The following is a 22,593-nucleotide window of genomic DNA, read 5'->3' as shown; positions in this document are numbered from 1 at the left end:
GATAAGTGTGCTCAATTGCTAGAAAAATAATTCAACAAAATTTGTGGCATAAAAACGTTGGATGATGGGCATGATTGCAATATTGTTAGTGTGAATTCTTTTAATATCCATGATGTTAATGATGATTGCATTAGTCATGATAATGATATCTGCTATAAGAATGTCAATTTTTGTGAACTAAATTGGGAGTGCAAATGTAGACCAAAAAGAGAAGACAGATTTTGTAAGAAGCATAAATATTTAGAAACGAAAAAGTTGCAAGAGAGGCTAGATGATTGTGTTGAAAGATTTAATTTTTCCCGCCATCCTTGTGAACTTTGCAATGAACATGGTCAACTAAATCTCCAATGCAAATTGTTTCATGATCAAATCGTGTCCAAAAATTGTGATAACTTGATTACCCTTGAGCATCATAAAGAGCTTAGTCTTATTTTGGTGTATGAAGAAATGGAACGTATAACTGAGGGTATTACAAAATTTAATCTCAAGAGATTTCTTGATTTTGATCTAGAGGAAATTTATATGTTTTGTACGGTAAATTGCGTTGAGAGTCCTCGTATTGCCAACTATCTAAAGACAATAAAACAAATAGAATATGAAGTGAGTACTAATGAAAGGGACCCTCCTAGTGTTTATTATGATGAATCAGGTAATGAGGAGGAGCTTCCTGTCCAATCAATCTCTTCAACAAGAAGCTCAAAAAAATTGATTAACCCCATACATGGTGTGGTGAAGAATAAGAAAATAAGAAATAATAGAGGTAAAAGGATATCTCTCCCAAATAATGTTGCTCCTATTATTGTTGTGCCTCATAAAAATGAATCAAAAATAATTGTGGAAGATGATGCACTTGATGATGATTTTGTTATGCCTATTGCTTGTTGTGATAATTAAGACTGGGAAGATAATGATACTTCTTATAATCTTGCAAATCTTTTTGGCATCAACTTGGGAAATTAGAATGATAGCAATTGCTATACCGTTGGTGCTATTCATACTATTAATGATGAGAGTGATTATGCTTATGATATGACAAGCCACAAGCTTGGGGATGCTATGTTTGATGAGAATGTCATGTTTGAGAATTTATTTGCAGCAAGTAATGTTTGCCCAAGCTTGGGGATGCTATGTTTAATGAAGATGATCCTTTTAGTCCCCCTACTTTGAACGATCAAATTTTCTATGATGATTGCATGCCTCCTATCTATGATGAGAACAAAGTTGATACTTATGATGATTATTGTGATGATACTTATGTTATAAAAAGTAGTGATGATTATATTTATAAAACTTGTCATAGTTATGATTACCCTTTTTCTGAGCATTACACTTTTAATGTGGAAACAATTTGTTGCCTTTGAGTTTCATATGATACTCCTACCATTGTGAATGAGAAGAAATTTTCTTATGTGGAGAGTAATAAAATTTCTATGCTTGCAGATCATGAAAAGAATTTTTTATGTGATGGTTATATTGATGAATCTATTCATGATGCTACTGAAAATTATTATGAGAGAGGAACTTATGATTCATGATGCTCTTGTTATGTTTCAATCCTTATCTTTTATGAGAGCATCATTGAACTCATCATGCCTGGCTTAAAAGGCATTAAAGAAAAAGTGCTTGTTGGGATACAACCCAACACTTTTACCTACTGTTTTTGTGTGTTCACATAATTAGGATACTGTAGTAATCATGTTTTATTGCTTTCGTTTCAATAAAGTGCTAAGTAAAACCTTTGGGATGGTCTATGGTGATAGTTGACTTGATCTTGCTGAAAAACAGAAACTTTTGCGCTTAGGAAAATAATTCTATGTTTTAACAGAAGCGTGATAAAATACTGATTCTTTTTGAAGAAGATTAACAGACAAATTGACCAGGTTGTCCTATTTTTTTAAGAATTTTTGGAGTAGCAGAAGTATGGTTGGAGTATAGATTACTGCAGACTGTTATGTTTTTGACAGATTCTATTTTCAATGCATAGTTTGCTTGTTTCCTAGTTTCTATGGCTTATATTGCTCAATATAAATTGTGTAAATGATATTCTATAGTAGGAATTGTGTGGAAACAATTATGAATCTTGTCTTTGACAGTAACAAAGTGAAATGGTTTGCTCTTTATCATACTAACCTATCTCACAAAGTTCCGTTAAGTTTTATGTGATTGAATTTTTCAAGTTTTGAGTGAGATGTTGGTATGAGGAGAATAAGGAGTGACAAGACCCTAAGCTTGGGGATACCCAAGGCACCCCAAGTTAATTTCCAAGGAGGATCCAAGTAGCTAAGCTTGGGGTTGCCCCGGAAGGCATCCCCTCTTTCGTCTCCAAAATTATCGGTAACCTCACTTGGAGCTACATTTTTATTCGCCACATGATATGTGTTTTGCTTGGAGCGTCATTTTATTTTGTTAGGATTTTCTCGCTGTTATTTAGATTAAGGTTTTGCATCTTTTATTTCAAAAAGAGTGGCAAGGATAGCCTTTACCATGCTTATCTTGCAAGTATATGGGTTGTTGTTTCAAAACGGAAAGTTTATCGATGTTGCAAAAAATCCCGAGAAAAGTCAGAATGTGATAAAATGCTGAAACTTTTTGCACAATAAGATCTGATAAATTTTCTACAGTGTGGTAAATTTTCATAACTTTTGGAGTTAAATAAGTACTAATACTCTTGCATTCTTTACGGACTGTACTGTTTTCGCAGATTGTTGTTATGTTTGCATTGTCTGCATATGTTTGCTTGTTTAATGATTTTATTTGAGGATAGGAGTATTAAATATGCAGAGGCATTTAGTATGCAATGCTGAATAATAATTTTGGTGATTTTCTACAGTAGATAATGATAAGGTTTTGCATTGATTTATACTAACTTATCTCACGAGTTCTTGTTGAGTTTTGTATGGATGAAGTTTTTGAGATTTAGGAAAACCGTGATATGAGAGGAATTAAGGAGACACAAAAGCTGAAGCTTGGGGACTCCCAAGCCACCCCAAGATAATATTTCAAGAAGTCTCAGGCATCTAAGCTTGGGGATGCCCCGGTAGGCATCCCACCTTTCTTCTTCAACAATTATCGGTTAGTATCGATTGAGCCTAAGTTTTTGGCTTCTCCACTTGAGTTGTGCTATTATTGGAATGCCATTTTGTCTTGTTTTTCTTTCTATTTTAATAAAATACTTAGATCTAAAAGTTTTTAAATAATAGAGAGTCCTCAAATAGCTACCCATTTACTTAACTACTCGTTTGATCTTCACTTATATATTTTTGGAGTAGCTTGTCATTTACTCTTGTGCTTCATTTATATCCTATGAGTAAATTGTTGAATAAATTGAATATAGTGAAGCTGAAATTATATGTTCATATCATGCCTAGTGGTAGGTTCACATTGGGTTTATAAAGTGAAATCTTTTGAAGCTTGGCAATCACAATATTGGTCATACAAGCAATTCATGAATGATTAGTAGAAGGAAGAGAACTTTCACATGAAAATACACTATCTTGGAAATCTTTTGTGATTGTGAGCCCCCATCAGAATATTATATGCCAAAATTGTTGACATTGAACAAGGAAGACAACATAATGATTTATGTTTGTTCATATTCACATAGAAGTTATATTGTCCTAGATCCTTCAACATGTGTTGCTTGCCCCCCATCTTTGCTAGCCAAAAATTCTGCACCAAGTAAAGATACTACTTGTGCATCCAAAAACCCTTAAACCTAAATCTTATTTTCAAGAGTCCACCATACCTACCTAAGGATTGGGTAAGATCCTTCAAGTAAGTTGTCATGGTGCAATAAGGCAATAAAAATTGCTTCTAAAAGTGTTAGATCATTTAGTGTAATAGAAAATTGGGCGTTGTACGAACTTGTGATGTCAAAGAATAAAAGCGACAGACTGCATAATAAAGGTTGCTATCACAAGGGGCAATATAACGTGATGTTATTTTGCACTAAGGGATTGAGCATACAAATAAAAAGCGCATGGCAACCTCTGCTTCCCTCTGCGAAGGGCCTACCTTTTTACTTTTATGTATTTACTTTCATACAAGAGCCAAGGTTTTTCTATGTATTCCTTTTTATTTTATCTTTTGGCAAGCATCATGTGGTGAGAAAAGATCTAGGCACATATATCTAGTTGGATATGGGTCGCATGAGTTATTATTGTTGACATCACCCTTGAGGTGAATACATTGGGAGGCGAAATTATAAGCCCCTATCTTTCTATGTGTCCAGTTGAAACGTTTTGCTCATGTGTATGCGGTGAGTTTTAGCAATCATAAAATACTATATGATGGTTGAGTATGTGGATCTCTTACTTAAACTCTATTGAATAAGTTGAATTGCAATTGTTTGGTGACTAAGAATATAGGTTGTTGAGTCTCAAGAGAATTCATTGTTTGAACCTTAACATGTGAATTGGTTGCTACTTTGTCATGATGAGTTTTATGAGAAAGAGTTGCTGTTATGATGCTAGGGAAAGTGATTGAATTGTCATTGATCAAACTTGTGCACTTTGCTAGAATTCACACTTCATAAATTATTTCTTTTATCATTAACCTACTCGAGGACGAGTAGGAATTAAGCTCGGGGATGCTGATACGCCTTCGACGTATCTATAATTTATGAAGTATGCATGTTGTTATATTATCATTCTTAGGTGTTTTACAATCATTTTATAGCAACTATATATCATCTTTTTGGGACTAACCTATTGACCCAGTGCCTAGTGCTAGTTGCTATTTTTTGCTTGTTTTCTACATCGCAGGAAATCAATATCAAACGAAGTCCAAACACCACGAAACTTTTCATGGATTTTTAAGGACCAAAAGACATCCAATGGGCCAAAGCAGCACCTAGGGGTCCCCCGAGGGGGGCACAACCCACTCGGGTGCGTCTGGGATCCCAGGCGCGCCCAGGTGGGTTGTGCCCACATCGGTGGACTCCCGTACCCCCTCTTCGCCCTATAAGTCATCAAATATTCCAAAAACCCTTGGGGTAACCCTAGATCAGAAGTTTCGCCGCCGCAAGCCTCTATTGCCACGAGAAACCAATCTAGTGAAGGAAAAATTCCCTAGAGGCAATAATTAAGTTGTTATTTATATTTCCTTATATCATGATAAATGTTTATTATTCATGCTAGAGTTGTATTAACTAGAAACTTGATACATGTGTGGATACATAAACAAAACACAGTGTCCCTAGTAAGGCTCTATTAAACTAGCTCGTTAATCAAAGATGGTTAAGTTTCCTGACCATAGACATGTGTTGTCATTTGGTGAACGGGATCACATCATTAGGAGAATGATGTGATGGACAAGACCCATCCGTTAGCTTAGCATAATGATCGTTAAGTTTTATTGCTAATGCTTTCTTCATGTCATATACATATTCCTTTGACTATGAGCTTATGCAACTCCCAGATACCGAAGGAATACCTTGTGTGCTATCAAACGTCACAACGTAACTGAGTGATTATAAAAATTCTCTACTGGTATCTCCGAAGGTATTTGTGGGGTTGGCATAGATTGAGATTAGGATTTGTCACTCCGAGTATCGAAGAGGTAATTCTAGGCCCGCTCGGTAATGCACATCATAATAAGCCTTGCAAGCAATGTGACTAATGAGTTAGTTGCGGGATGATGTATTACGGAACGGATAAAGAGACTTATCGGTAACAAGATTTAACTAGGTATGAAGATACCAACGATCGAATCTCGGGCAAGTAACATACCGATGATAAAGGGAATAACATATGTTGTCATTATAGTACGACGATCTTCGTAGAATATGTGGGAACTAATATGAGCATCCATGTTCCGCAGTTGGTTATTGACTTGAGAGGTGTCTCGGTCATCTCTACATAGTTCTCGAACCCGTAGGGTCCGCACGCTTAACATTCGATGATGATTTTGTATTATATGAGTTATGTGATTTGGTGACCGTATGTTGTTTGGACTCCTGGATGTGATCACGGACATGACGAGGAGTCTCGAAATGGTCGAGATATAAAGATTTATATATAGGACGATGATATTCGGACACCGGAAGTGTTCTGGGGGTACCGGGTACATATCGGGTCACCGGAAGGGGTACCGGGTACATATCGGGTCACCAGAAGGGGTTCCAGGCACCCCCAGCGACTATATGGGCCTAATGGGCCAAGAGGCGACCAGACCAGCCCCTAAGGGGCTGGTGCGTCCTCATATAGGTCGAATAGGAGAAGGAAAGAGGGGGAATAGAGAAGGAAGGGGAGGGATTCGGCCTCCCCCTTCCTTCCCTCCTCCTTCCTCCCCCTCCAGAAGATATGGAAGGGGGGAGGCTGGATTGGGGTGGCGCCCAAGTAGGATTCCTCCTACTTGGGGCACCCCCTTGGCTGACTCTCCTCCCCTCCAACCTATATATATGTGGGGGGTCACCGCTAGAACACACAACAACATCTGTTAGCCGTGTGCGGTGCCCCCCTCCATAGTTTACGCCTCCGGTCATATTGTCGTAGTACTTAGGCAAAGCCCTGCGCGGATCACTTCACCATCACCGTCACCATGCTGTCGTGCTGACAAAAATCTCACCAGACACTTTGCAGGATCAAGAGTTCGAGGGATGTCATCGAGCTGAACATGTGCAGAACTCAGAGGTGTCGTACGTTTGTTGCTTGATCGGTCGGAACGAGAAGAACTTCGACTACATCAACCGCGTTGTCAAACGCTTCCGCATTCGGTCTACGAGGGTACATGGACACACTCTCCACTCTCATTGCTATGCATCTCCTAGATAGATATTTCATGAGCGTAGGAAATGTTTTGAAATTGCATGCTATGTTTCCCAATAGTGGCATCCGAGCCAGGTCTATGCGTAGATAATATGCACGAGTAGAACAAAAAGAGTTGTGGGCAATGATCCTCATACTGCTTACCACCAATGTCTTACTTTGATTCGGCGGTATTGTTGGATGAAGCGGCTCAGAATGACATTACATGACCGCGTTCATGAGACTGTTTCTACCGATGTGCTTTGCACACAGGTGGCTGGCGGGTGTCTATTTCTCGAACTTTAGTTCAATCAAATTTAACTACGGCTGGTCCTTGTTGAAAGTTAAAACATCACACTTGACAAAAAATCATTGTGGTTTCGATGCGTAGGTAAGAACGGTTCTTGCTAGCAGCCCGTAGCAGCCACATAAAACTTGTAACAACAAAGTAGAGGATGTCTAACTTGTTTTTGCAGGCCATGTTGTGATGTGATATGGTCAATACATGATGTGATATACATTATTGTATGAGATGATCATGTTTTGTAAAAGTTATCGGCAACTGGCAGGAGCCTTATGGTTGTTTCTTTATTGTATGAAATGCAAACACCATGTAATTGCTTTACTTTATCACTATGCGTTAGCGATAGTTTTAGAAGCAATAGTTGGCGAGACGACCATGACACTATGATGGAGATCAAGGTGTCAAGCCGGTGACAATGGAGATCATGACGGTGCTTTGGATATGGAGATCAGAGGCACTAGATGATGATGGCCATATCATGTCACATATTTTGATTGCATGTGATGTTTATCTTTTATGCATCTTATTTTTCTTAGTACGGCGGTAGGATTATAAGATGATCCCTTACTAAAATTTCAGGGTATAAGTGTTCTCCCTGAGTATGCACCGTTGCGACAGTTCATCGTGCTGAGACACCACATGATGATCAGGTGTGATAGGCTCTACGTTCACATACAACGGGTGCAAGACAGCTTTGCACATGCGGAATACTCGAGTTAAACTTGACAATCCTAGCATGTACAGACATGGCCTCGGAACACTGGAGACTAAAAGGTCGAACGTGAATCATATAGTAGATATGATCAACATAGAGATGTTCACCATTGAAAACTACTCCATCTCACGTGATGATCGGACATGGTTTAGTTGATCTGGATCACGTAATCATTTAGATGACTTGAGGGATGTCTATCTAAGTGGGAGTTCTTAAGTAATATGATTAATTTAAGTTAATTTATCATGAACTTAGTCCTGATAGTTTTTGCATATCTATGTTGTAGATCAATGGCCCATGCTACCGTTCCCTTGAATTTTAATGCATTCCAAGAGAAAGCTAAGTTGTAAGATGATGGTAGCAACTACACGGACTGGGTCTGTAACTTGAGGGTTATCCTCATTGCTGCATAGAAGAATTATGTCCTTGATGCACCGCTAGGAGAAAGGCCTACTGCAGGAGCAGATGCTGATGTTATGAACTTTTGGCAAGCTCGATCTTATGACTACTTGATATCGATAGTTCACTGTGCCATACTTTACAGCTTAGAATCAGGACTTCAAAGACGTTTTGAACGTCATGGACCATATGAGATGTTCCAGGAGTTGAAGTTAGTATTTCAAGCAAATGCCCCAACAAGTTTTATAACTGCAAGATGGAGGAGAACAGTTCTGTCAGTGAACACATACTTAGAATGTCTGGATTCATAACCACTTGACTCAGCTGGGAGTTAATCTTCCAGATGATAGTGTTATTGACAGAGTTCTTTAACCACTGCCACCAAGCTACAAAGGCTTCATGATGAACTATAATATGCAAGGGATGGATAAGACAATTCCCGAGCTCTTCCCTATGCTCAAAGTTGCGGAGGTAGAAAACAAGAAGGAGCATCAAGTGTTGATGGTTAATAAGACCACTAGTTTCAAGAAAAAGGGCAAGGGAAAGAAGGGGAACTTCAAGAAGAATGACAAGCAAGCTGCCACTCCTAGGAAGAAGTGCAAGTCTGGACCCAAGCCTGAAACTGAGTACTTCTACTGCAAAGGGACTGGTCACTAGAAGTGGAACTGTCCCAAGTATTTGACGGATAAGAAGGATGGCAAAGTGAACAAAGGTATATGTGATATACATGTTATTGATGTGTACCTTACTAATGCTCATAGTAGCGCCTGGGTATTTGATACTGGTTCGGTTGCTCATATTTGTAACTCGAAACAGGGGCTACGGATTAAACAAAGATTGGCTAAGGACGGGGTGACGATGCGCGTTGGGAATGGTTCCAAGGTCAATGTGATCGTCGTCGGCATGCTACCTCTACATCTACCTTCGGGATTAGTTTTAGACCTAAATAATCTTTATTTGGTGCCAGCATTAAGCATGAACATTATGTCTGGATCTTGTTTGATGCGAGACGGTTATTCATTTAAATCAGAGAATAATGGTTGTTCTATTTATATGAGTAATATCTTTTATGGTCATGCACCCTTGAAGAGTGGTCTATTTTTTTGAATCTCGATTGTGGTGATACACATATTCATAATATTGATGACAAAAGATGCAAAGTTGATAATGATAGTGCAACATACTTGTGGTTGATAACCCACAAATATAGGGGATCGCAACAGTTTTCGAAAAAGAGTATTCAACCCAAATGTATTGATTCGACACAAGGGGAGCCAAAGAATATTCTTGAGTAGTAGCAGCTGATTTGTCAATTCAACCACACCTAAAAGACTTAATATCTATAGCAAAATATTTGGTAGCAAAGTAGTATGGAAGTAACGCTAACAGTGGCAAAAGTAATAGTAGCAGTTTTGTAGCAATGGTAACATTGGCAACGGAAAAGTATCTTAGCAAAGATCAATATGTGAAAAGCTCGTAGACAATGGTTCAATGATGGATAATTATGTTGGATGGCATTCATCATGCAACAATTATAACATAGGGTGAAACCGAACTAGCTCCAATTCATCAATATAATGTAGGCATGTATTCCGAATATAGTCATACGTGCTTATGGAAAAGAACTTGCATGAAATCTTTTGGCCTACCCTCCAGTGGCAGCGGGGTCCTATTGGAAACTAAGGGATATTAAGGCCTCCTTTTAATAGAGTATCGGACCAATGCATTAGCACTTAGTGAATACCTGAACTCCTCAAACTACGGTCATCACCAAGAGTAGTCCCGACTATTGTCACTCCGGGGTTGCCGGATCACAACACATAGTAGGTGACTATAACTTGCAAGATAGGATCCAGAACATAAATATATCCATGAAAACATAATAGGTCCAAATCTGAAATCATGGCACTCGGGCCCTAGTGACAAGCATTAACCATAGCAAAGTCATGGCAACATCAATCCTAGAACATAGTGGATACTAGGGATCAAACCCTGACAAAACTTACTTGATTACATGGTAAATATCATCCAACCCATCACGGTCCAGCAAGCCTACGGTGGGATTACTCACACACGGCGGTGACCATCATGAAATTGGTGATGGAGGATGGTTGATGATGACGATGGCGATGGATTCCCCTCTCCAGAGCCCAAAACGGACTCCAGATCTGCCCTCCCGAGGAAGAACAGGGCTTGGCGGCGGCTCCAAATCGTAAAACGTGATGAATCCTTCTCTCTGATTTTTTTCTCCCCGAAAGAGAATATATGGAGTTGGAGTTGAGGTCGATGGAGATCCAGGGGGCCCACAAGGTCGGGTGGCGCGCCCCACACCCTTGTGGACGAGGTGTGGGCCCCCTTCACCAATATTTTTTCGCCAATATTTTTTATTAATTCCAAAACTTATCTCCGTGAAGTTTCAGGTCATTCCGAGAACTTTTTATTCTGCACAAAAATAACACCATGGCAATTCTCCTAAAAACAGCGCCAGTCCGAGTTAGTTCCATTCAAATCATGCAAGTTAGAGTCCAAAACAAGGGCAAAAGAGTTTGGAAAAGTATATACGATGGAGACGTATCAACTCCCCCAAGCTTAACCCATTGCTTGTCCTCAAGCAATTCAGTTGACAAACTGAAAGTGATAAAGAAAAACTTTTACAAACTCTATTTGATGTTGTTTTTGCAAATATGCAAAGCCATCATTCAATTTTTCAGCAAAGATTATGAACTAACCATATTCACAATAACATTTAGGTCTCACATTTAATCATATCAATGGCATCATGATATGGTATAACAAGATGGTATCTCGCTAGCCCTTTCTAAGACTGCGAAAAATAAATGTAGAGCACCTCTAAAGATCAAGGGCTGACTAGACATTGTAATTCATGGTAAGAGATCCAATGACAGTCATACTCAATATAAATTAATAACAATGCATACAAATGATAGTGGTGCCCTCTAACTGGTGCTTTTTATGAGAGGATGGTGACTCAGTAATAAAAGTAAATAGATAGGCCCTTCGCAGAGGGAAGCAGGGATTTGCAGAGGTGCCAGAGCTCGAGTTTCAAAATATAGATAAATAATATTTTGAGCGGAGTGCTTTTATTGTCAACGTAACAACCAAGAGATCTCTTATTGGCGGTTCCCAAACAGAATGGTAAAGTTTATACTCCCCCACCACCAACAAGCACATTCCACGGCTGGTCCGAAAGAACGGGTATCGTCCAACTAACAACAATCCTGGGGGAGTTTTGTCTGTAATTATTTTGATTTGATTTGAGCACGGGACTGGGCATCCCAGTTACCAGCCATTTTCTCATGAATGATGAGCGGAGTTCACTCATCGTGAAAATAACCCACCTAGCATGGAAGATATTGACATCCCTAGTTGGTACATGAGTGATTCGAGCATAGAAAACAGATTATTATTTGAACGTTTAGAGTTTGGCACATGTAAATCTACTTGGAACGGCAGGTAAATACCACATATAGGAAGGTATGGTGGACTCATATGGAATAACTTTGGGGTTTATGGAAGTGGATGCTGAAGCAGTATTCCCGCTTAGTACAAGTGAAGGCTAGAAAGAGACTAGGAAGCGACCAACTAGAGAGCGACAACAGTCATAAACATGCATTGAGATTAACCAACATTGAGTGAAAGCATGAGTAGGATATAAATCACCATGAACTTAAATATCGTAGAGGCTATGTTGATTTTGTCTCAACTACATGTGTGAACATGTGCCAAGTCAAGCCACTCGAATCATTCAAAGGAGGATACCATCCTATCATACTACATCACAACCATTTTAATTTCCATGTTGGCATGCAAGGTAAACCATTATAAACTCCTAGCTAATTAAGCATGGCATGAGTAACTATAATATCTAATTGTCATTGCAAAAATGTTTCATTCATAATAGGCTGAATCAGGAACTATGAACTAATCATATTTACAAAAACAAGATAGGTCGAGTTCATACTAGCTTTTCCTCATCTCAATCATTTCATCATATATCGTCATTATTGCCTTTCACTTGCACGACCGAACAGTGTGGATAATAATAATAGTCCATGTGCATTGTACTAAGCTAGAATCTGCAAACATTTAATCAAAGGAGAAGACAAAGTAATATGGGCTCTTTTGTTATATCAACAATAATGCATATGAGAGCCACTCAACATTTTCATCGTGGTCTTCTCCTCTCGACCCCTAAAGAAAAGAAAAGAATTTCAGAGAAACACACCGAAATATTTTTGGAGTTTTTGTTTTTCTGAAGAAATTAAAACAAGAAGGAGAAAGACTATTTACACGGGAAAGCTCCCAACAAACAAAAGAAGAATGAGAAATATTTTTGGGTTTTCTATTAATACTACTACTAAGCATGCATAGAAAGTAAACTAACTACAACTATTTTTTCGGTTTTTTCTTAAGGTTTTTCAAACACACAAGAAGAAAGCGAGAAAAAAATGAACTAACATGGATAATACAATGAAAAAGTATGAGCACCGACAACTGAAATGAGTGTGTGAACATCAATGTAATGTCTGTGAGAAATAGATACTCCCCAAGCTTAAGGCTTTTGGCCTAAGTTGGTCTACGGCCACGGCTAGCCTGGCGGATATCCAAAGTTCTAGTTGGGGTTGTACTAAGACGCATCAGCTACTGCCTGAATGGCTATAGCATGGAGGCGAGCAGCCTCCGCTGTTCTCTCATACTCATTTGCCTCCTCTCTAGTTATAAAGTATCGTCCATTCGACTGGAAGTTAAAGAAAGTAGGAGCAGGAAGAGTAATATGGATGGCGTGCCGTCTATCAAAGATTAGTCGGTACTGGAGGAATTGTTCGTTCCTCTTAAGAAACTGGTAGCGTACCATAGCCTCATAATCTAGAAAAGCAGGTGGCAACTCAATATCATACCCCCTTATGGGTACACCCAAGTATTTAGCTAAACGAGTTGCATAAATCCCGCCAAATAAATCTCCATCTTTAGCATTATGGTGTAGCCTCCTAGCAGTAATAGCTCCTAGATTATATTGTTTATCACCTAACACCGCACACTTGAGGACACTAAGATCTGGAACGCAAATGTGGCAATGCTCATGTTTACCATTACTGCACCTATCGATAAAGAGAGAAAATAATGTATGGCAGCAAAGTGAATGCTCCCTACGGTTGCCTGTGTGATATTTCTAGTTTCTCCAACAGTGATGCTAGCAAGGAAATCATTATATTCAGATTTGTGAGGTTCACTAAGATTACCCATTGTGGGATTTTGCATGCATCACAAAAATCTTCTAGGTCCATGGTATAAGATTCATCATAAAGATCAAACAGGACAGTATGAGTATTATGCTTGGATGAAAACTCAAACCTCCGCATGAAGGAATCAGTGAGATAATAATACTGTAAGCACTTGTCCGATAAGAAGTCCTCGAGGCCAGCATTTTGCACGTATGCATAGAATTCATCCTTGAAGCATGCATGATCCATAGATTCATCTGACGGCCATTCACATGGCTTTACTTGAGCTTCCCTTGGTGGTTTGAGGTCCTACTCACGAATCGCAGGCCTTGGTCCTTGCTTCCTCGAAGAACCACCTTGATACATTTTCCTGGACATTTTTCTTCCTCTAAAAAATTTCTGAAATTTTAGTGACTCAAACTAAAAGTGAACCAAACTCAACAAATTGATAACAACTACTCCTACAAGTGCCTAGAGGCTATATCATGCATCATTTGGACCATATAAATTTGACATGCAAGCTCAAGAACATGGTCACCACAACAACAAAAATTTGCAATGAATAAAGCACTAGAACAAAAAATAATTGGACCATTAGAGGAGTCACATACCGAAGAACAACCCTCCAAAGCAGTTTTGTGAATGGAGCTTTGAGCAAGGAGATCGAAAATGGCAGCAAGATGAGCAAGAACAGGAGTTTGAGTATGGAGTGATTTTTTCTGGAGGAAGAAGGAGTGGATGGGTGCTGGAATAAGTGGAGGGGGGCCACGTGGGGCCCACAAGGTCGGGGGGCGCGCCCAGGGGGGTGGGCGCGCCCTCCACCCTTGTGGCCAACTTGTGAGCCCCCTGGTGTGTTCTAAGTGCCAGAAATTCTAAAATATTGTATAAGAATTCATATCAAATTTTCAGGGCATTTGGAGAACTTTTATTTTTGGGATATTTTTTATTGCGCGGATAATTCAGAAAACAGACAGAAAATACTATTTTTTCTTTATTTAAACTAAATAACATAAAGTAAAAGGTGGGTACGGAGAGTTGTGCCTTCTAAATTCAGCTATCTCATGCTCATCAAAAGGAATCCATTAACAAGGTTGATCAAGTCTTATTAACAAACTTCTTCCAAATGACATGAAACCGGAGAATTTTTGAATAATACTAGGTTACCTCAACGGGGATATGTATGTCCCCAACAATAAGAATATCATATTTCCTTTTGACAGTAGGAAGAGGGAATTCAAAACCTCCAATGGTGATAGTTGAAGTTTTTCCAATAGAATTGATACTATGAACTTGAGGTTGTTTCTTCGGAAAGTGCACCGTATGCTCATTACCATTAATGAAAAGTGGCATTGCCTTTGTTGCAATTAATAATAGCCCCTACATTATTTAAAAAGGGTCTACCAAGAATGATCGACATACTGTCGTCCTCCGGAATATCAAGAATAACAAAGTCCGTTAAAATAGTAACATTTGCAACCACAACAGGCACATCCTCAGAAATACCAATGGGTATCGTAGTTGATTTATCATCCATTTGCAAAGAAATTTCAGTAGGTGTCAACTTATTCAATTCAAGTCTACGATACAAAGAGAAAGGCATAACACTAACACCGGCTCCAAGACCACATAAAGCAGTTTTAACATAGTTTTTTTAATGGAGCATGGTATAGTTGGTACTCCTAGATCTCCAAGTTTCTTTGGTATTCCACCCTTAAAAGTATAATTAGCAAGCATGGTGGAAATTTCAGCATCTCGTATCTTTCTTTTATTAGTAACAATATCTTTCATATACTTAGCATAAGGAGGCATTTTAAGCATATCAGTCAAACACATACGCAACAAGATAGGTCTAATCATTTCAGCAAAGCGCTCAAAATCCTCATCATCATTTTTCTTGGATAGATTAGGAGGAAAGGGCATGGGTTTCTGAACCCATGGTTCTCTTTCTCTACCATGTTTTCTAGCAACGAAGTCTCTCTTATCATAACGTTGATTCTTTGATTGTGGGTTATCAAGATCAACAACATGTTCAATTTCTACATCATTATCATTACTAGGTTGAGCATCAACATGAACATCATTATTAGCATTATCACTAGGTTCATCTTCATAACCAGATTGTGTCTCAGCATCAAAAATAGAAATATCATTGGGATTCTCATGTGTATCTGTAGCAGGTTCATTAGCATGCAAAGTACTATTAGTTTTGTTCTTCTTTTTATTACTAGGACTAGGTGCATGCGTATTAATTCTCTAAGAATCTTGCTCAACTCTCTTAGGATGGCCCTCAGGATACAAAGGTTCCTGGGTCATTTTACCACCTCTAGTCATAATCCTAACAGCATTATCGCTATTCTTACTATTCAACTCATTAAGCAAATCATCCTGAGCCTTAAGTACATGTTCTACTTGAGTTGTAACAATGGAAGCATGTTTACTAATAATACTGAGATCATTAACAGTTCTACTCATATAATCACCTAAGTGGTCAAGCATGTAAGCATTATGCTTCAATTGTCTACTAACATAAGCATTGGAGTTTTCTTTTTTAACAATAAAATTGTCAAACTCATCCAAGCATTGACTAGCAGACTTATTATGGGGAATATCACCTTCATCAAATCTACGGAGAGAGTTTACCTCTACTACATGTGTCGGGTTATCAAGACCATGTATTTCCTCAATAGGCGGTAGATTTTTAACATCTTTAGCTTTAATACCTTTTTTATTTCATAGATTTCTTTACCTCTTGCATATCTTCAGGACTGAGAAATAGAATACCCCTTTTCTTTGGAGTTGGCTTAGGAATTGGTTCAGGAAGTGTCCAATCATTATCATTACTCAATATATTATTCAATAGCAATTCAGCTTGCTCAACAGTTCTTTCCCTCAAAACACAACCATCACAACTATCCAGGTGGTCTCTGGAAGCATCGGTTAGTCCATTATAAAAGATATCAAGTATTTCATTTTTCTTGAGAGGATAATCAGGCAAAGCATTAAGTAATCGGAGAAGCCTCCCCCAAGCTTGTGGGAGACTCTATTCTTCAATTTGCACAAAATTAAATATTTCCTTTAAAGCAGCTTGTTCCTTATGAGCAAGGAAATATTTTTGAGAGAAGTAATAAATCATATCCTGGAGAGTACGCACACAACCAGGAGCAAGAGAATTAAACCATAACTTAGCATCACCCTTTAATGAGAAAGGAAACAATTTAAGAATATAGTAATATCGAATTGTTTCCTCATGAGAAAATAGGGTGGCTATACCATTCAATTTAGTAAGATGTGCCATAATAGTTTCAGATTCATAACCATAGAAAGGATCAGAGTCAACCAAAGTAATTAACTCAAGATCAACAAAGAATTCATAATCCTTATTAGTAAGAAAGATAGGTGAAGTAGTAAAAGCGGGATCATATTTCATTCTAGCATTCAAGGATTTTTCTTTTAGCTTAGCTAACAATTTCTTAAGATCCTCTCTATCATTGCAAGCAAAGAAGTCTCTAGTGGTTTCTTCATCCATAACATAACCCTCATGAACAACAGACAATTCATATCTAGGGGGACAATCATAATATTTAGTTTCAACAATATCACCAGTTTCAGTAATTTCATTCTCTCTAACCCTAGAAAGTTGTTCATGAAGAAATTCACCAGGTGGCAGAGTATTATCAAGCAGAGAAGTAGTTTCATCATAAGCATCATGCATAGCAGAAGTGGCATCATCAATAACATGCGACATATCAGAATCAATAGTAGGTGTAGGTGTCGCAAGCTTACTCAAAACAGAAGGAGAATCACACTACTAGGAAAAGGGCTATAGATAGGATTGATACTAATGGCGCACCAGGGAAGTAGTGCGCCACTACTATATACTAATGGCGCACCTGTTGGTGATGCGCCATTAGTGTGGAAGACACTAATGGCGCACTAGAAACAGGGTGCGCCACTAGTATTAAATTTTTTTCTTCCATTTTTCCATACATACTAATGGCGCATCAGGTCGACAATGCGCCATTACTAGTTCTAACTAGTAATGGCGCACCAGGCAGAGAGTGCGCCATTACTGTAATTTTTTTCTTATTCTTTTTTTTTGCAAAACTACTAATGGCGCACCGTTTCACAGTGCGCCATTACTAGTTTAAACTAGTAATGGCGCACTATTACATGGTGCGCCATTAGTATATATATTTATATTTTTTACTTTTTTGCAAAACTTCTAATGGCGCACCACCTGCAGGTGCGCCATTAGTAACTAGGGTTACTAATGGCGCATTTCCTTGTGGTGCGCCATTAGTAACCTGGGACCCCAACAAGATATTTTGGACAGCCCCACACCTACCCACTCACTTTCCCCACTTCATTCCCTCCACCTCCTTCTCCAAGCTTTCAGCTGCCTCCTCCTCCTCACCTCATTTCCACCATAGATTCATCAAAATTAAGTGGTGATATTACCTTTTTTGATAGGTAAGTAAGGGGAAAGCTATCTTCATGATGTAGATCTACTTTTTTTCTCCCTAGCTCGCTCCAACAACGTGCACATGCACTTTTTGTGGCCTAGCTAGATCTATGTATGTTTGTGGTGTTGCATGTGTTTGTGGTGTTGCATATATGTTTGTGTTTGAAGGTACCGATATTTGAAATGCGATAGTTGCCAATATTTTGCCGGAATGTTTTGATTCATTTCCGTTTCGGCAAGAATTTTGGCACTATGCATTCTTTTTGGTCCTATTTTTAGGGAAGGTCATGCCAAATTTTTTCTTGGTTCTAAAATATCGTTTTGCTCTACCCCGCAGGCGACCATGGTCCGCACGATGACTGAAGGCATGGTGAATAGGTTTTTGAGCTCCACGAAGGCCGAGATGCTTCAAAAGAACGAGATGGAGATAAGATGTCCGTGTCGAAGATGCAAGCTGAAGAGCCTTATTGCGGACCCGGATTCCGGGCAGGTGTGGGACCACCTGCTCTTGCATGGTTTCATGGATGGCTATCGGTGGCAAGGTGATGAAGATGACTATGAAGTCGTCCATGGCCGGGGCCGGGCAAGAAATGAGGAAGGGCAACAAGACAAGTACCACCGTGGTGAGGGCGGGCAAGAAGACGAATAATCTCCAGGACATGATCACGACGGTGATGCTATACACAGTCATCATGTAGAAGATGTCGTACATGATGATGAGGAAGATCAAGACGAAGGGCATGATCATGAAGATGAAGATGCCGGAGCAGACGACGATGGAGGCTGGGTGCAGGACCCTCATATTCGAGAGCTGCTTCTCAAGCAGACGGATAACGCAAGAGCTGCCGCCCGAGAGAAAGCCAAGCTGGATCAACTGGAGATAGACGCGGTTACTCTATTGTATGAAGGATGCAGGCCTGAGGATACCCGCCTGAAAGTAACGCTCATGGCTCTGGAGATGAAGGTAAAACATAAAATGACCGACACATGCTTCGACGAGAACATGTCATTCTGGCACGAACGTCTTCCCAAGGGGAACAAGTGCCCGACCAGTTTCGAGGAGGCGAAGAAAATCGTGTGTCCTCTGGATTTACCGCACGTGAAATACCATGTGTGCATGAACAATTGTATCATTTATCGGGACGAGCACGTGGAGTCTACCATATGTCCGGTGTGCGGCGTCACTCGATACAAGAAGAGGAAGAAAGCTCCTCGAAAATCGATGTGGTACTTTCCGATCACTCCTCGTCTACAGCGGTATTTCATGGACCCTAAGGTAGCAAAGCTCCTGCGTTGGCACGCGGATAGGGAGGAGAAGAAGCGGGAAGATGACGGAAATGATCCGGAGATAAATAAAAAAGACAAGATGCTGAGTCACCCTAAGGATGCGAGCTAGTGGCAAGCGTTGAACTTCGAATACCCCAAATTTGGGAAGGATCCAAGGAACATCATGCTGGGCGCGAGCACCGATGGAGTCAATCCATTTGGCAGCCAGAGAAGCACACATAGCACCTGGCCTGTGTTTGTGTGGATGTACAACCTTCCCCCTGGTTGTGCATGAAGAGGAAGTACATTCACATGAGTATGCTAATTGAAGGGCCGAAACAACCAGGGAACGACATCAATCTGTATCTGGGCCTGCTGAAGGAGGAGCTAGACACGCTGTGGAAAACGCCAGCCAATACGTGGGACGCTGCAGAGAAAGAATATTTCCCTATGAGAGCCGCACTGCTCACGACGGTGCACAACTATCTCGGTTATGGATATCTCACGGGGCAGGTAGTCCACGGATTTTTTGGATGCGTAAGGTGCATGGATGACACAACGTATCGCCAGCTAGATAGAGATCCCGGGTCTTCGAAAACCGTGTTCATGGGACATCGAAGGTGGCTTCGCGACGATGACCGGTGGAGGAAACGCAAGGATCTGTTCTATGGTGAAACCGAACCCCGAAAACGCCCATGTACGAGGAGCGGCGAGGAAATAGACGAGCTGTTGAAAAATTGGAAAGACTGCCCACTGCCGGGAAAGAAGCAAAAGGCGCCAGAGCCGGGAAAGAAGCGAAAGGCGCTAGAGCCGCTGCTGAAGGTATGGAAAATGAGGTCTGTTTTCTGGGACTTGCCGTACTGGAAGATCCACCGTGTGCCTCACAGCCTTGATGTCATGCATATCATGAAGAACGTGTGCGAGAGTCTGCTTGGTACCCTACTCAACATGCCAGAGAGGACCAAACATGGGCCGAAAGCAAGGGCAGACTTGAAATCAATGGGCATCAGGCAGGAGCTTCACGCTAATGATGATGATGATGATGATGATGATGAGGCGAAGCAGGACACAGAAAGTCGTTGCAAAGGCAAAAAGGCCAAGAAGACCGAAAATGACTACCCTCCCACGTGCTTCACTCTAAGTCAGGAGGAGATCGAGCAGTTTTTCACCTGCCTCCTAGGAGTAAAACTTCCTTACGGTTACGCGGGGAAGATAAGCAGATACCTAGACCCAGCGAAGCAGAAGTTCAGCGGGATGAAGTCTCACGACTGTCACGTGCTGATGACGCAGATACTTCCAGTTGCAGTCCATGGGATCATGGACGCGCACGTCCGTGAAACGCTATTTGGCCTATGCAACTTTTTCGACGTCATCTCTCGGAAGTCGATTGGCGTGAGGCAACTCAGAAGGCTACAGGAAGAGATCGTGGTGATACTATGCAAGCTTGAGATGTACTTCCCGCCCGCATTCTTCGACGTTATGGTGCATCTGCTGGTCCATATCATGGAGGATATCATCCAACTCGGGCCGACGTTCCTGCACAGCATGATGCCGTTCGAAAGGATGAATGGTGTCATCAAAGGATATGTTCGCAACATGTCACGTCCAGAGGGAAGTATAGCCAGGGGCTTTCTGACCGAAGAGTGCATCTCCTACTGCATGAATTATCTAGGCATCGAGAACCCCGTTGGTCTGCCCGTCAACAGGCACCTCGGTAGGCTCGCTAGATGGGGTCACCATGAGGGTGGCCGCGAAATGCATGTCGACTTCGAGGGTCGACTCACCGACTTTGAAAGAGCAAACCTAGTCGTGCTACAACACATAGACGTGGTCGATCCTTGGGTGGTAGAGCATAGAACCTTTATTGAGAAGACGTACAATGACCGATGCCAACAGAGGACGGACGGAGATATACTCAAAGAGCACAACTCATGTTCCACGCGTTGGTTCAAGCAGAAGCTTTTGTCGTACCCTTTACATGAGGATTCTTCCGCGGAAGAACAACTCATATTCGCCTTGTCACAGGGCGCCGAGCACAACCTGATGACCTATGAGGCGTATGATATCACGGCTACACATTCTACACCGAGGACAAGGACATGAAGAGCGATGGTTATCAGAACTCCGGGGTAACGATGGAATCCTACACCGGTAACGACAAGGACAGATACTACGAAAGGATCGAGGAGATCTGGGAGCTAAGCTACGCTAGAGAGAAGGTCCCGATGTTCCGTGTCAGATGGGCCAAGAGCATCCTAAAAGAAGACCGGTATTTCACCACCATGGTTATACCCGAAGCCAAATCCAAGACCGCGGGCGCAAACGTCACCGCGAAAAATGAGCCATGGGTACTGGCTTCACAAGTGGACCAATGCTTCTTCATTACCGATCCGTCAAAGCCCAGTCGTGTTGTCGTGAGGAGAGGCAAAAGGAAGATCATCGGAATGGATGGAGTAGCCAATGAGCAAGACTTCGACAAGTACGACGACTCGAAGATCGAACATGACGGCGACGATGAAGTAGCAGCATACACCACAAGAAGAAGCAGGACCACCCTACCTAAAGGACGTCCGTTCCATAGAAGAACTCCATTTGCGAAAAAGAAGGGCAAGAAGATAGTGAACAGATAGCTAGCTAAGATCGATTGTATTTAAATTGTAGCCTTCATTTCTCGGGCACTTTTTGATATCATGAATATTTCATGGGCACTTTTTGAATTCATGAATATTTTTTCAAATTTGATGATATTTTTTCATATTCAATATTTTTCCCCCGCTCCACCGCCGCCCACGACCCCCCGCACCCTCCCCACTCCACCGCCGTCGACGACCCACCGCACCCTCCCCCGCTCCACCGCCGCCGCCGACACCCCGCACCTTCCCCCGGCCCACTCCACTGCCGCCGCCGACACCCGCACCCTCCCCCACTTTTTGAAGATATGTTCAAAAAAAATTGATGATATTTGATGATATCTTCTGTTCTAGTCCTCATGAAAATAACAAATTTGATAAAAAACAAATTATTAGATGCAACAAGAAATAATGAAAAAAATGTTACTAATGGCGCACCAAAGGAGGGTGCGCCATTGCTGTCAGAAAAAAAATTACTAATGGCGCACCAGAGGAGGGTGCGCCATTGCTATCAGAAAAAAATACTAATGGCCCACCAGAGGGTGGTGCGCCATTGCTATAGTGTCTAGCTGGATACCCCTTCGCCCAATCCCCCCTTCCCTCTCCCTCGCGAGATCCCCCTTCCCTCCCCCGCCGCCACACCCGCTCCGACGACCCCCGGCCCGCTACAACGACCCCCGCGCCCGCTCCACACCCGCTCCGGCTCCCCCGCGCCCGCTCCGACGACCCCCGCGCCCGCTCCACACCCGCTCCGGCTCCCCTCGCAGCCATCCCCAAGGTGAGCTATCTGGGCTAGCTAGGGTTCACCGCAAGCAAAGAAAGAGAGGA

The sequence above is a fragment of the Triticum aestivum genome, chromosome 3A (assembly GCF_018294505.1).
Source record: "Triticum aestivum cultivar Chinese Spring chromosome 3A, IWGSC CS RefSeq v2.1, whole genome shotgun sequence".
Lineage (NCBI taxonomy): Eukaryota > Viridiplantae > Streptophyta > Magnoliopsida > Poales > Poaceae > Triticum > Triticum aestivum.
The sequence above is the reverse complement of the archived record's forward strand: the minus strand, read 5'-3'. Positions refer to the sequence as shown.